General features: G+C 38.2%; 1 pseudogene; it reads right to left on the bottom strand.

Moving 5' to 3' along the window:
- Positions 1 to 2,843: 2,843 nt before the first annotated feature.
- LOC137747894 (disease resistance protein RPV1-like) lies at positions 2,844 to 9,450 on the bottom strand (annotated as a pseudogene).
- Between the last annotated feature and the right edge of the window lie 1,633 nt (positions 9,451 to 11,083).

Below are 11,083 nucleotides of genomic sequence, written 5' to 3'. Positions count from 1 at the left end.
GCAACAAGGCCACTTGTTCAGAGATCGAAAAGGCACTGCTCTCCGAATTTCAAAAGATCAATTTTTTCGGATTTGTCATCACCTTTCACATGTAACCTCAGCTTTGCAGAAATCACGGGCAACTTTGTCAAAGATTTATGACAAAGTTGAAAACACGTGAATTTTACTATTTCAATTACCCAACGGTTGCCAACAAAAGTAAAGGAATAGCGCCATTACTGGCTGTTAGGAAATTCCTATATATGTCGACCTTCGTCCTCCACAGCAAGGCAGACCTGCAAAAAAAATGCCCAACCCTTCCTCTCCTTTGAGAGTACACTCCTAGCAGAACTTCTCAAAATGCTCAGTTTTCTTCCTCTCCGGGAATACCTTTGCAAACAAATGACACCAAAGCAAAAGTATCACATATCATCAAGGTTGAAAGCAAAAGTTTCTCATATCATGTTTTTTTCCTATCTTTTCCTTTACCCTTGCTCTTACCTGCAGGACAAAGGGAAAAAGGGTAATCAGTAGGAACCTGAAATCAAACTTCCGACCCGGAACTGATTGCCTGGAACCTTTGCCTGGTTGCTTACCTTGCATTGCTCTCAAGTACTCATCGTCGCTAAGAAGTAATGTTCTGAAGCACCATTTAAATGCAAAGGTTACATTCAACTGCTGCATCAAGAACAAATACGGCAAGAGATTGAAGCATAAGGATCAATGATGAGCTGGAACAGATCACTATAGCACGACGCCCTTCCCTGTAGAATGGCATAATCCAAATGGAGGAGTTTAAGTCAAAACCAAGCTCGGCATCGTTGCTCTAATCAAAGAGCTCGAAAAGCTTCAACAACTTTTCGCTGGCACCATCGTCGAAGAGCAAAGCCTCGCTATGCAACGCTGTCAAATCACCACTATTTCTTCGAAAGCAAGAGTATCTCATATCATGCTTTTTCCCTGTCCTTTTCTTTGTCCTTGTTCTTACCTGCAGGATAAAGAAAAAGAAAGCAATCATTCGGAACTTGAAGTCAAACTTCCAGTCAGGAATCGACTGCCTGGAACCCTTCCCTGATTGCTTACCTAGCATCGCTCTGCTGGGGAAATAGAAAAGGCAACAGAAGATACCATATCTGCCTGGAGAACAAATACAGCAAGCGAAAATGATACATTGAAGCATGTGGAGACAAGCACAACAAAACACGTGCTGATTCATCCCCTAACCCTCTTCAATATGAATTGGAAAGATTGAACAAAGAAACAGGCCATCACCTCCACCTCGTGCTTACTTGCCATGTGTCCAAAACGTGAAGCTCCTTGTGGTCCAATTCCATTCAAGAACAAGCCTAAACAGCTCTTGAAGAAATCACAAGTCCGATTCAAGATCAAGTGTCCACCACCCTTGAATTAAGTTCAGCTCCAGATAAAGGAGTAAATTCAGACATTTGGTGCGACTTTAGCAGAAGAAACCCCTCAGCCCAGTTCAAGAATAAGCTTGTGGAAAGTCAACGATTGGAGGAAACCAAAAAATCCTCCAACCCAGTTCAAGATCAAAGCTGTGGAAAGTCAACAAGTGCAACAAAACACGTGCCGATTCATCCACTACCAAAACCAAAGATCATCTACCACATGAAACTCCTTGTGGTCCAATTTCGTTCAAGATCAAGCCTTGACGGCCCTTGAAGAAATTTCAAACAAAAGTCAAGATCAAGCTTCAACGGCCATTGAAGACATTTCCAGCCCAATTCAAGATCAAGCCTTGACGACCCTTGGATCAACACCTACATCAAGAGACTTCAAAACACATCTCCTACACGTGACAAGCGCATGTATATGACGCGCCTTGAAGTGGGGGCATTTGTAGACATCAAAATTTCGATAAAATAAATGTTAACCAATGCATTAAAATTACAACCTCCACTCATTTCACCTATATCATTCACTTACTTCACCTACAACCTCCATTCATTTCACCTACATCATCCACTTACTTCACCTACAACATCCACTTACTTAACCTACAACCTTCACTCATTTCACCTACAACATCCGCTTACTTCACCTACAACCTCCACTCACTTCACCAAGAAACTTTGTGGTGGTATCAAGGATCCAGGATCCAAGGATCGGGGCTTCTCCATCAAGGTATCAAGGATCCAAAAAATCAACCAATTCACATTACACCAAAGCCTTGAAGCTTTGAAACTCTAAAGCTCTCAGGCAAATCCCGAAGGATCAAGAAAGCCCTCTTCATTCTTCATCAAATCCTCATTCAAGATCAAGCCCCGACGGCCCTTGAAGAAAGTGTTCATCATTCATCATCCATTCATCCTAAGATCAAGCCCCGATGACCCTTTGGATCAACAACACCAACAAATCCGCACACCTGTTCTTCAAGATCAAGCCCAAAAGCCCTTGAAGATCCGTTCATTAACCGTTTATCCCAAGATTAAACCTCGACGGCCCTTTGGATCAACAAACACCCGTTCTTCAAGATCAAGCCCAAAAGCCCCTTGAAGATCAGTTCATCAACCATTCATCCCAAGAGCAAGCCCCGACGACCTTTTGGATCAACAAGCATCCGTTCTTCAAGATCAAGCCCAAAACCCCTTGAAGATCCGTTCATCAACCGTTTATCCTAAGATTAAGCCCCGACGGCCCTTTGGATTAACAACATCAATAAATCCGCATAATTGTTCATCCCTAGACCAAGCTCCGACGACCCTTTAGATCAACAACCCATCCACATATCTACATTTTATGAAGATAGAATCAGAGGCTAAATTCGTAGAAGAGATTGTAACCCCAAAATCAATACAAAAATATATTTTGTACACGTGTTCTTGTTTTAGGAATTTTCGTGTTTACAATCTCAAAATGTTATCAACTATAGCAGTCCATTCAGATTCGAACGTAGCTTTATCAACTTCAGGTAGCTTAATGCAGTCATCAGAAAGGATTATTTGGTACTTGTGGATGTCGTAGCACGACAATAGTGCATCAATATACTGCTTAACATCTTGTTCGTATAGTAGACAAATCCCAAATTCCTATACCACTATGAAAGGGTGGTTGGTTTCAAATGAAGCCACCAACGCACTTGATTCATTTAAACATGGTGGAAAGCGACTACTTGGCTAATAAAAAACACAAAGTAGATGAGATTCTGATCCAACGAAGTTGCATTGCTTCCGGCGAAAGAAATATGGTTGCAGTCTGAACTCATTGGTTCTCAAGTCGCATTTATATAAGTAATTAGAAGCTTCTAAGTCTGATTCTTTCTAGGACACAGCACAATCATGTTCCTTCATTGTGAAAACAGCAGCAACTTCTCTCCACGTCTTGTCCTTTTTTAGATCTGGAGGTATAGGGATTTCTATGGAATCCCTGGAGATAACTGCATTGACGAACCACTCTGGAATTTTACATCCAGCACCAAGAATCAAATGGAAAGCTGATTGATAAATCCACTCCTGTAATGTAAAACAGAAATGTACATATGATAAGTAGTTGTGAAAGAAACAGATCATGCTATGCAATGTGCATGTTTGTTTTTTTATGTGTGTGTATGTGTGTGTGTGTGTGTGTGTGTGTGTGTGTGTGTGATACTTCAAGTTCTTTTAGAAGCCCTTCAACTGGCTCTGAATACTCATAAGTGTATAGTTCACATTGATGCTGAGACTGTATACTAAAACCAGTCATTGGGTAGGAAGAAGTAGTGTACGTTCTTGTGACATTATCTGTATTCATGGATGAAATGAGGGAATTGATTGTAGTCGTTCCTGAGCATTCTGAAGATATTACATGGAACTGATTTGGTAAGTCCATCAGCGATGTGCAATCTTTGCCATTCACTTGTAAAAGATTATATTGAAACTTCTTAGGCAGCGATTCAAGCCTATGACAATTACTCATGTCAAGTTTCCTAAGCTTGGAGAGCTGACAGAGGCTTTCGGGTAAACTAACAAAATTGTTACCACCCAAATTTAACAATTTCAAGGAGACTAAGCTGCCAATATCATCGGGAAGTCCTTCCTCCATCAAATTGTAATCACTTAAGTTTAGATTTGTCAAACAAGTTAAAGCCGAGAGTGATGTAGGAAACAACAGACTCAATGGAGGACAAGCATTTATACCCCACCACCAACAATTAAAGAGCGATTGCCATGGTTTAGAAGGTAGATCTTTACATCCTTGGAAGGATATATATTTTAGATTCTTCATACCCACAATGAATGATGATTCTCTTATAACAGTTCCACTTAAATCAAGCTCCTCCAAGCATTCTACAGAGTTTAGATTCTCCGGTACACCATCAAGTTCAGAGCAACCTGTTAAAATGAGGCTTTTTAAAGACGTCAAACATTCCATGGTATTCGGAAGAAACATAAGGTTTCTGCAGTCCCCCAAATTCAACGAAGTAAGACCACCCAAACGTTGAATTGATGGAGGTAATTCCTCTATAGCAGTCCCGTCCAAATAAAGCTTAAGCAGACTATTCATATTTCCTTCAACTTCAGGAAACTTCCTGAGTTTTGAACAAGCAGAGAGACTTAAAATTTGAAAAGATTCCAGATTAAGGGACGGTGGAAGGCTCTCAACAGATTTGCAGTTTCTCATATCCAGCAGCACAAGTTTGTTGAGAACTCCAACGGATGGGTGAACCTCAACCAATCTTATACAACCTTGAAGCACCAACTTCTCAAGATTTGGCACCTTAGTGAAGTCTGGCATCTTGGTCAAGTAATGAGAATCATTCATATCACTGAGTGTTAGCCTGGTCCACCGCTGGTCATTTGAAAAATAATCACATTATTCATGAGAATCACTCATATCAAGATTGGTAGACAAATACATAATTTACATTATTCATAAGGCTCCTAAACACTAAAGTTTTTAGGAACAGCAGTAGTGTTTCTGTACTATATACAGACCACAAAATCTTTAGGGAGTTTATCGGAATCTAAAATCATGTATTATATATTACATATACTCAACAGTTATATGCACAAGATTAATCATTAGCATACCTTTGCCCATTTCCATATTTGTTTGATACGGCTTGAATGCATCCTTAGTTCAACAAGTTTATCTGATTCATAATTTGACGGCAAAGTATTTAAAGGACATGAATCCAATTCCAAAAGTGCTAACTCATTTGAAAGATAATAGATGTTTCCAGAAAAGGTCCCATTCCGAATTTTGAGCAATCTCAGCTTTTCCATCTTTAGAAAGGGATCATTAACAATCAAGTTAACCTCCTCTTCTTTTGGTAAATTCAGCAATATACTTTGGACAGCAGCAGTTCCCTAATACAAAGGAAGAAAGAATTAGTTGTAGCACAAGTTATGAGAATATACAAAGACTATAAATTAATTAGCTTTAACAATATTTAATCAGTATTTCTACTAATTTCTTACCATATTATTTTCAAGAACATGAGTAATTTCATTGGGAAGCCACAACCTGCTGCGGTTACCCACCTCTTTAGGACTCTCCCGACGAACAATTTCCCAACCCATTTGGGAAATTTCTTGTATCATATCATGCATCGACAATTTTCTTCCAACTAGAGTTAGAAGACATTTTTGCATGAGAACTTTTATATCAATGACTGGATGGTAGCCATAGCTACTTTCCAGTATTCTTGTTATACGATGCTTGTCCTCCCCTTTAAAGAAACAAGCAATGTCCAAAAATACCTTCTTTTCTATTTGTTGTAATCCATCATAACTTACGTTAAGCACATCGATAATTTTTCTTTCAGGGTTTTCTTTTAGTCCATCCAATGCACTTGACCATTCTTCTTTGCTTCTGCGGAAAAGGGTAATGGAAAGCCATTAGCATATAGTAAAAAGTTCTTAGATAGCTCGAGAAAATCCTTTCCAACCTGGTCTCCCTTAAAGGATTTCTGAATAAAGAGCGAAAGAGCTTCATCATCAGTCAATTCCTTAACTTGATAGCTTTCATCCACTTCATGTTCAATTAGCAAACGTTCATCCCTTGATGTGATTATGATTTTTCTCCCCAAACCAAACCATGTGACCACAGAGAGCATTCAGTTGTTTTACAAGACCCACGTCATCAAGAATGATAAGAGCCTTTTTAGTATGTAGCCTCTGGCTTAATATCCGGATTCCCATCTCCAGATCATTAATGTTTACATCACTTTCCAACAAGATATCTGAAATTAGTTTCTTCCGTAATTCGGCTATACCTTGCGTTTCAGTTGCTTCTCTAACATTGGCAAGAAAGCTGTAAGCTTCGAAGTGTTTTTATTCTGTCAGTAACTACTTGTGCAAGCGTTGTCTTACCCATGCCTCCCATACCCCAAATCCTATGATGCGTACTTCGTTCGAGCCTATATGTAAGCACGACAGCATTTCTTTTATGCAAGAATCCATCCCTACTAAATCTGGAATTACACTTAGGAGAGATTGATTTAATTCACTGAAAATCCTTCCAACAATTGTTTGAATAAGTTTCGATTCATATCTGCAAAGGATAGCAACTAATAATAAGAATACACCATCTCATGATAAATTAGTCAGCAGACTCAGCACACTGTTGTCCTTTTTTTTTAGGATCTTCGTGAGGAATACACAGGTGGACTGTAGGTTTTAGAGTAACATTACAAATTGCCAGGGTATTCATACTAATTTATTAAATTGTAGTGAATAAAAGAAAGTATTACTACGATTTAGTGGTATTCCTCTTCATTTGTAAGTGAGAGGTGTTATGCAACCACAAGCCATCAACATAGTCAACGTAGTGATAGGATTACATCCACAAACAACCTCAGTCATAACCCTATATGCAATATGCAGAACCGACTTACCTGACGATGTCGCCATTGAATGAACAAGTGAATCAGTCTTCTACTTCCAGCACATAGTGATGACCTCTACTAGTTAATAAGGTTTAGTTTACGAGAGTCTTATTGTGTGGAAGCAGGGACTTCTTCAATATGTATATATACCAAATTATCTTATCAGAGTTCCACTAATACCGGCCTATTATCAGTAGTGGGGATAAACTCTATCCTCATAACAACTTAAAGTCCCACCGTGATTCTTATCTCTTAGTAAATACTTGATAAGTACTCCCGTTAGATCGGCTGCACTATAATTAAACTCCCTAACTCCTACTATATCAAGGATCTCAAACTCCTTCAACCACACAGCTCGCATAATGAGTTTACGTGTAGTTCAAGAAACCTAGTTGGTATCTCATTGTCATTCACACGTGGTCTAACATTATCCCACTTGAATGTCAATGATATTCCTCAATACAACAGAAATCATGATGATCATTGAGTTTACAAAACTTGTTGCCATTCTAATTAGTAACCTGTCACTCCAAGAAAAATGGAAAACCATAGAAATCCCAAGTACAAATAACTTGTACTTGATATTCCATAATTACATACACATTTATCATGAAACACTATGTTACTACCAAAATCACGACATTGAGAACCAACAAACAATACACTGATTCCTCAAAAACAAACTGAAAAATACTTTCAGTACCAAAACTGTTTGAAATGACAATTGCATAGATTATCAAAACAATAATAATTCATAGCATTGTTCTGCAACTAGCTACTAACAGCAAAAGAAACAACCAAAATAAAAAAAAAAAGTTCAACTTAGTCTTTAGAGTGTTTACTCCCATTCATTAATTGAGTCAAATGACTCTCTTACTCCCATGTTGAAAACATGCCTCTTGAAGACTCTCATTGGTAAGGCCTTTGTCATTGGATCCGCTACCATCAACCTTTTGTTGATATACTCAACATCAATAGTTCCCTTCTTTACTTCATCTCTCACTTTCAGAAATTTTATGTCCATTAACCTACTCGTATAAGACCTCTTGTTATTCTTCGAAAAGAAGACTGTAGCTTTATTACCACAATAAAGTTTGAGAGGCCTTTCAATGTTGTCAATAATCACCAGTCCCTTCATCATATTAATAAGCCAAATGGCTTGTTGAGTTGTTGCATAACACCCTATGTATTCAGCCTCCATCGTAGAAGATGCAATACTCTTTTGCATTGAACTCTTCCACGAAACTGCCCCATTAGCTAGCAGGAAGATATAACCGTTAGTTGGCCTCCTATCATCTATACATCCTACAAAGTCAGAGTTGGAGAATGCCACCAACTCAAGTTTGTCCACATGACTATATGTCAACATAAAATTCATGGTTCTTTTAAGATACTTCAAGACCTTTTTGGCTGCAACCCAATGAGATACACCAAGATTTGATTGAAACCTGCCTAATACACTCATTGCAAAGGCCAAATCTGGTCTTGTACACACTTGTGCATACATCAAGCTCCCTACTAGAGACGCATACGGCTTGTCTCTCATTCCTTCTTTCTCCAGATCATTATTGGGACACTGCTCACAAGTCAACTTGTCTCATTTTCCAATAGGTAGCTCTCCATTTGAACATTTGTCAATGTTGAATCGTTTAGTCACCCTATCAATATATTGTCTTTGTGAAAGACAAAGGGATTTCTTGGCACAATCCCTAATGATTTCTATCCCCAACACAAACCAAGCCTCTCCTAAGTTTTTCATATCGAAGTTCTGAGCTAATATGCCTTTGGTTAACTGTAACAAAAAAAATATCCAAGCTCGCCATTAATATGTCATCTACATACAATACCAAGAATATTACCTTGGTACCACAGACTTTAAAGTACATACACTCATCCAGTTTATTTTCTTGGAAACCTGACTTCTCCATCACATTATCAAACTTTTTGTTCCATTGTCTCGAAGCCTGTTTCAGCCCATAAATTGATTTGTTCAGCTTACAAACCATTAATTCTTTCCCCTTTTCAACAAATCCTGGTGGTTGGCTCATGTATATGTCCTCTTCAAGATCCCCATTAAGAAAAACGGTTGTAACATCCATTTGATGAAACTCTAAATCAAAATGAGTTGTGAGGGCTAGTATTATTCTCATGGAGTCTTTGGTTAAGATAGGAGAAAATGTCTCGTTGTAATCGACTTCTTCTCTCTGTGTAAATCCTTTTGCCACTAGTCTCGATTTATGTTTGTCAACATTACCCTCTGAGTCTCTCTTTGTTTTAAGGACCCATTTGCAACCTACGAGTTTGTGAATCCTCGTCGGTTTTGGTACTAAGGTCCACACTCTATTCTTTTCCATAGACTGTAATTCCTTATGTATAGCTTCATTCCATAGCTTTGATCTTGTACTTGAGATTGCTTGATGATAGGATGTAGGATCATCATCATCCCCTATGTTATATTCTGCCTCATTAAGATATACAAAATCTGGTAACACAACAGCCTTGAGAACTCGTTGTGACTTTCTAACTGGTGCCTGAATCGGTGCAGCAACTATGCCGTGTATGTGATCATGAATATTATTATCTTCTACGTCTACAGTATTAGGACCTTGCTCTTCATCATGGGGAATTTGGTGATCATTCATCATTCCATCTACTTGCTGCTCAGGGAGACTATCAAGTGTAGGAAATATTTATGGCTCGAAAGGAATGCACACGGCAATTGCTTGCTGCTCAAGCAACTCACCCTTTTGTGGCAGTTCTTCAAAATCTGATAATATTGAATGTGAAGGGCTATCACCATCTCCATCCAAATGCTCGAGAAACTTAGCATTATGTGTCTCCATAATTCTGGAATGACTGTTAGGGCAGTAAAACTTAAACCCTTTTGATTTTTCAGAGTATCCGATAAACCTACAACTTGTAGTTCTTGGATCAAACTTCTTCTCCATTGGATTGTAGAATCTCGCCTCGGCTTTACATCCCCAAACATGGAAATGGTTGAAACTCGATTTTCTTCCAGTCCATGCTTCAAATGGCACCAAGTCAACTGACTTGCTCGGCACTTGGTTCAAGATATATGTTGCGGTTTTCAATGCCTCTCCCCAGAGAAAAATAGGAAGATGTGAGTGTGCAAACATAGACCTTATCATATCCTTGAGAGTACGATTTCTTCTTTTTGCCACCTCATTCTGTTGAGGGGTCCCTGGAGTGGTATATTGTGCTACGATACCATTTTGTTCAAGATAAGTTGCAAAAGGCCCCTTGTGTTGTCCAACCTCAGTGTACTTGCCAACGTACTCACCACCTCTATCGGATCTCATAATTTTAATTTGTTTTTCAAGTTGTTTTTCGACCTCTAAATGAAAAGATTTAAAACACTCCAAAGCTTCAAATTTTTCCGAGATGAGATAAACATATGCATAACGTGAAAAATCATCAATAAAGGATATGCAATAAGATTTTCCACAAATGGTTTTGTTTGGAAAAGGTCCACTTATGTTAGTATGTATGATTTCTAGCAGGGATTTACTACGATTTGATCCTAATTTTCTAGTGTTGGTGAGTTTTTCTTTAAAACAATCGACACATTCTTTGAAATCACTAAAATCAAGTTGTCGCAACATGTTTTGTTTTGACAAGGTGATGATTCTTTCTTTAGATATATGTCCTAACCTTTTATGCCAAAGCCTTGAGGATTTTTCAGAAGTGGACAATAATTTTGAACCAACAGCTTGAACACTAAAGCATTCATTTTTATATGAACAGTCTAGTTGCCACATATCGATTTCAATATAGGCTTTCCCAAGCAATTTATTAATATCATTCAAATGGTAAAACTTTACACAATGATTGTCACCAACAAAAAATAAAACTTGACTTAACTAGCTTAGATGCAGAAATCAAATTCCTTCTCATGGAAGGTACATAAAGAACTGGACTTAATTCTAAAACAAAACCAGATGAAAGGACTAATTCGACTCTCCCTATAGATTCAACAACAACTTTGCTCCCATTTCCTACATAGACATTGTAGACTTCATTGTTTATCTCCCTTGTTTTTTGAGAATCCCTACAAGGAATTGGTTATATGAATGGAGCACCTAGTGTCAAACCACCAACTATGAGGGGGAATAAAAACGAAATTTGACTTAACACATACAAAAACATTTATGATTTTACCTTTAGTGACAAGCCAATTTTTGAATCTAGTGCAATTCTTTCTTAAGTGACCTGTCTCTTTGCAAAAATAACATCCTTTTTCTTTCTCAATCTCGG

Source organism: Pyrus communis, chromosome 10 (genome assembly GCF_963583255.1).
Source record: "Pyrus communis chromosome 10, drPyrComm1.1, whole genome shotgun sequence".
Classification (NCBI taxonomy): domain Eukaryota; kingdom Viridiplantae; phylum Streptophyta; class Magnoliopsida; order Rosales; family Rosaceae; genus Pyrus; species Pyrus communis.
Note: the sequence above shows the minus strand (reverse complement) of the source record. Positions and strands in the feature narration are given on the sequence as shown.